Source organism: Ochotona curzoniae, unplaced genomic scaffold (assembly GCF_017591425.1).
Source record: "Ochotona curzoniae isolate NIBS_2020 unplaced genomic scaffold, NIBS_Ocur_1.0 contig_4642, whole genome shotgun sequence".
In the NCBI taxonomy this organism is placed as follows: Eukaryota; Metazoa; Chordata; class Mammalia; order Lagomorpha; family Ochotonidae; genus Ochotona; species Ochotona curzoniae.
This window is the reverse complement of record NW_024466352.1, coordinates 19,068-24,844: the sequence shown is the minus strand read 5'-3', so window position 1 is coordinate 24,844 and position 5,777 is coordinate 19,068. Positions and strand designations below refer to the sequence as shown.

General features: G+C 40.0%; 1 pseudogene; it reads right to left on the bottom strand.

The window, feature by feature from the left end:
• Positions 1-4,588: 4,588 nt before the first annotated feature.
• LOC121161125 lies at positions 4,589-4,689 on the bottom strand (annotated as a pseudogene).
• Positions 4,690-5,777: the final 1,088 nt, after the last annotated feature.

The following is a 5,777-nucleotide window of genomic DNA, read 5'->3' as shown; positions in this document are numbered from 1 at the left end:
AGCCAGCAGCAGAAAAACAAGTTGAGAAGAAAAGGCAAGGATTGCTAGAACATTCTGTCTCATGGAAGTGCGCACTCTTTTTCTCATTGGAAAATGTTCCACAAGTTTAAAAAAATGTTCTTAGTTTTCTGATTACTTTTCTAAGATTTCCAAAAGCATGTAGATGATCAGATAGTTGCTCATGCTTTTTCCCCCATTAAAAGCCATGCGATGGGCTATAGGGTACACATCCAAAACTAAGAACAAAATTATTTCTGTCTTTGCTAATATATGATGTTTTGGGAGGAAATGAATAAAATAGCAGAAAACTTCAACGCAAAATAATGTGTTCACCATAAACTGGTATGTGTTATGTGAATGCAGCGAACTGCAACTCCTCCCAATGCCAAGAGCTCAGATGCTGTGCCATGAGTAAGCTAATTGTGAACATGAATATACAAGATGGTAAAGAAACATCAAACCCTTTGAGACTTAAGCCAAGAGAATTTATACTTCATCTAAAAGACAGTGATAACGTAACTGCTTTACCCTACTAGCTATCTACATAGCCATCTGCTACTCCATAGTAGAAGGCAGTTGATTTCACTGAATCTTTCAAAGTAGAAATAAAGGTGGACAATGTGAAAAGGGCATACTTGGGTTTTGAAAAGTGATGATTAGCTAAAATGCATCTCAGAAGCTAATATTTTGTAAAGCAAATATACCATCCTTCCCTTCTCACATTGAGAAGAAAGTAATTTCTTATTTTGACAAAATGTGATATTGCTTGATAAGATATAGTATATGATGCTATTAAGAATTTGCCAACACAACAAGAAAAAGGAACAAATACGATGCAGGATGGCAACGATATAGCGATAATTACATGTGCTTCGCAGATGAATATAGAAAGGCTTTGACACATAATTATTCACTAAATAATTTACCAATGGTTTTTAGGCAGAAGGGACTCCATGTACTCCCATGATTCGGAGAGGACAAAGTGAAAATACTGCTGAGGTATTCTAGAATGCTCATTACAGTGCTTGAGTTTCTGGTATATATCACTTGGATATCTTTTTACTTAAGTGAGACACTATTAATTAAATTTATATTGCTACACAATTTATAATGTTTCATTTCTGTCATTTATCTCACTCCCATCACAGTGAAGAACTCTATTTTGGTATAGCAGAAATGAACTTACTTGAATCCAGGTAAACTGAATTCTAAACCGCCTTTTAAATGTGTCCACAGATCACCCACCTTATCACCATTTGAAATTCTTTGATTTCTCTCCATATGGGCTGAATCCGAAATCTGCACTTCATTTTAAAAAAGATTTAATTATTTGAACAGCAGAGAGAGAGAGATAGCTGAGGGTGGGGCGATCTTCCCAAATGGCTGCAGCAGCTGGGACTGGGCCATGTCAAAGACAGAAACACGTTAATTAAATCTGGGCCACTTAGGTGGGTAACAGGGGCCCCAAGCGTTTGGCATATCTTCAATTTTTCAGGGAGCTTTACAGTAAGTGGGAATTGGAGCAGCTGGGATTCCAGTGTCTACAGGCTGCCAGCTTCCTAAGCATCACAGTGCTGATTCAAGGATCTGCCTTTCAGTGAAATCTCTACGTGATTTGTGTCTTAAAATAAGAAAAGCACCAACAGGATGTGTTGTTCTGGTGCCATGTCAAGGAGTTCCTTTTCTTTAGTTCATAACATCACCTATTAATTTGACTTCTATAGAATATTCTGGCTGATATAATACAATTTGAGTGTATGATTACTATATTAGCATATAGTTCACATATATAGAGAGTAAACACACACAATCAATGTGCTTATATTGATACCACATGCTCTTATTGATACTAAGCAGTACAAGAAATATAATCAAACTAGGTCAATTAATTATGTCAATTCTTAGTAACTTACTGAGAATATAGGGTATAAAATTACTTAAAATACAATGAAACGTTTTATGAAAATAAGGAACTAATGGAAAAATAATAGTTTCATAAGAGAAAAGTTAAAAATCAATGTATGGGGCCTGGCTAAAGTTTTTGTCTTAAACACACCGGGATCCCCTATGGGCGCTGGTTCTAACCCCGCTTCCCATCCAGCTCCCTGCTTGTGGCCTGGGAAAGCAGTTGAAGATGGCCCAAAGCCTTGGGACCTTGTACCGGTGTGGGAGATCAGAAGAAGCCCCTGGCTTTGGGTCGGTACAGCTCCAACCGTTGTGGCCACTTGAGGATGGAAGATCTTCCTCTCTGTCTCTCCTCTCTGTATATCTGATTTTCCAATATATAAATAAATAAATAAATAAGTAAATAAATAAGCAAATCTTTAAAATATCAGTGTATGGCCTAATGGTTCAAACCATCTTACAATCTGGATTAAGGGATGAACAACAGCAGAGGTTGTATGTAGTCCAAAACTAAATGATCGATGAGTGTTAACATGTTCTCAATCAAGGTATATTACATAATTTATATAAAGTAGTTACCAAGTAGAATCATGAGTTGGTAGGAATCAGGACGAAAGTGAGTGAATACTGTTAAATATTGTATTTTCAGTTGTATGAGCCTACAGAACACCACGCACAAGAATCTGCAAGTTCCTGGAGGACACCACACATAGGATCTCCTGAGCGCCCACAGGACACTGAACCCAGGACCCCTGAGAACCTGGAGGACACCACACGCAGCATCTCCTGAGTGCCTGGAGCACCATCAGCAGCTGGTAAACATGAGCTAAGGATAAAATAAGATGGGGGAGGGGGAAGGGAGGAATTAGAAGGTACTGCCTATCATGTTTTGTTATTTTTTGGTATTTACTTCTAAAATTTGGTTTATGTTTTGTTTGAGAGTGTACTGAAAGCAACTCCAGCTGGGTGATGAAAATTCAGGTAAGAACACCTCTAATCCTTCCATCTGATTAAGCCAGAGAACAGTATTTCTTGTGACTGAAGCAGCTGAAAAGTGAGGGAACTTACCTTCCAATGGAAGGAGACAGAAGCAAAATTCATATGTCTGTGTTCAAAGCAATCCTTATTGTGGTTGAGCCCCGGACTATGCATACATAATTCGATCTTTATTTGTTGACCTCAGGAATGAGCATTTGGAGATTTGGGTTATTAACTTAGTGAACTGCCTCTGAAACAACACTAAAACAGAAAGCATCAGAAAAATAGGTTAAAATTAGACTTTATTCAACTAACAGTTGAATGTAATCTGAAATTATTAGACTTATGGAAAAAGTGAAAAGTATATTTTCTCCAGGGAATTTCAACCAATGGATTGTGACTTAATATTAATTAGGTAGTACAATTGGTAGACAAACATTTTGAAACAGGTATTTTAGCTGTATCTTAATGTTACTTGAAACCTAAGCAGTGAAATATAACCTATGAAAAGTAAATAGATGAAGATTCTACAACTAAAATAATGCATTATATGACATGAAACAGTTGCTAACAAGGCTTAATAGCAAATGAACAGAAAACGAGTCCACAGCTACTGGAAATTATCTAATTTAAAAAAAGAGAGAAAATAAAAAATATGAGCAGTGGCTCAGAGAAATATGAAACAATAACTAACGGTTAAACAACACAAACAGAAGTTGCAGACTTAAGGAAGATGCAAGGACAGCCTTATTGTGAATTCTGTTGCAAGTCAGTATTACCAACATGTTACAAGGTATAAGGAAGCGACATTTGTGAAAGGGAAAACAACCATCATACCTCCTCCAAAGAATCTTTGCATAGAAGCTCCAATGCTAAAGCTTTATCAGCCATAGCCATTGCTCACGATGCCAAACATTCGCCCTCATTTAATATTTATATAATTTTATTGGAAAGGCAGAGGAGATTTACAGAGAGAAGGAGAAACTGAGAGAAAAATCTTTTATCTGCTGGTTCACTCTGCAAATGGCATGAACCGAGCTGTGCTGATCTAAAGACAGGAGGCAGGAAATCTTGAATCTTCTGTCTAGAGGGACTGTCTGGCTCCAGGGGCCAGTGCTGTCTTTGACACTTGCAGTGCGCTCTCTTTAAATGTTGTGTCAGTACTCCAGACTTCACGGATCAGGTGGCTGGGTTGGTCAGCCAACTTGGCATCAGTGCCTGGAAAGTATGCGTATACATGGCTCCCTTTCAGCCCAGTTTTTAAGCTGGTGTGTATGAAACAAAAACAAGTTAGTAGCTGCAGAAGATCTGGTGCAGCATATGTAGCCACACATTCCAGAAAGTTCCATGTAATCATACTGGAAAGCAAAGGATAGAAACTTTATGCTGGGTGAAGAATCAGTAGAAGGGAACTGCAATGGCGCAATTGGCTAATCCTTCCCCTGCAAGCACCGTGATCCCATATGGACACTCATTCATGTTTTGGATGCTCAACTTCCCATCCGGTTCTTGTTGCCTGGGAAATCGGTAGAGAATGGCCCAAAGCCTTGGGATCTTGCACCCATGTGGCAGACCTGGAAGAAGGTCCTGCCTGCTGGCTTTGGGATGGCTCAGCTTTGGAATGGTGCAGCCTCTTGGGGAGTGAACCAGTGGATGGAAGAACTTTCTCTCCTCCTTTTTGTGGATCTCCCTTCCCAATAAAAATAAATAATTTTTAAAAAAGTATGGAATGCATGTCATCCTTGCTCGGGGCCATGCTAATCTCTGTATCGTTCCAACTTTAGTATATTGCTGCTGAAACGAGCACAAAAAATAAAAAATTTTTTTAAAAAGAAAGGGAACTGAGACCATTGTTCTTTGCAATGTTTTTGAGCCCCTCATCTAGAAGAAGAAGCTCTCAAAGCAGATACAAGAGAAAAAAATAATTGGCAATCATATAATAATGATATCCTTGAAGTAGTTTGAATGTTTAAGATGCAATTCATGGAACTGTAAAAGCAGGTTTGTGATTGTTTTTGTAGATAGGATTTTTAACTCTCAGGAGTTATCATTGAAGATTTAGTGATTTTTTTTCTTCAATGAGATTTTTTTTTTCTTTTTAAGATTTATTTATTGGGCCCGGCGCCGTGGCGCCGTGGCGCAGTGGTTAAGGTCCTCGCCTTGCACGCCCAGGATCCCACATGGGCGCCGGTTCTAATCCCGGCAGCCTCTCTTCCCATCCAGCTCCCCTCCTGTGGCCTGAGAAAGCAGTTGAGGATGGCCCAAAGCCTTGGGACCCTGCACTCGTGTGGGAGATCAGGAAGAGGCTCCTGGCTTCAGATTGGCTCAGCTCCAGCTGTTGAGGCCACCTAGGGAGTGAATCATTGGACGGAAGATCTTCCTCTCTGTCTCTCCTCTCTGTATATCCGCCTTTCCAATAAAAATAAAATAAAACTTTAAAAAGAGAAGATTGGAAAAGAAAAAATTTAAAAAGAAAATTGGAAAGGCGGATATTCAGAGAGGAGAGACAGAGAGGAAAATCTTCTGTCCGATGATTTACTCCCTAAGTGAGTGCAACGACCAATGCTATGCCAATCCGAAGCCTCTTGCGGGTCTCCCATGTGGGTACAGGGTCCCAAAGCTTTGGGCCATCCTCGACTGCTTTCCCGGGCCACAGGCAGGGAGCCGGAAGGGAAGCGGGGCTGCCGGGATTAGAACCGGCGAGGACCTTAACCACTGCGCCAGCGCGCCGGGCCCAAGCAGGGAGCCACTTTGAAAGCAAAGCTGTCCAGACTCAGACTCATTGACATGTGTTGCTGGCGCTGTCATTAGCAGCTTAAGCCGCTGTGTCACACGCTGGCATCTAAGATTGATATTTTCAAGTGGAAAAATTAACCATCTCATTATAAGCAAGT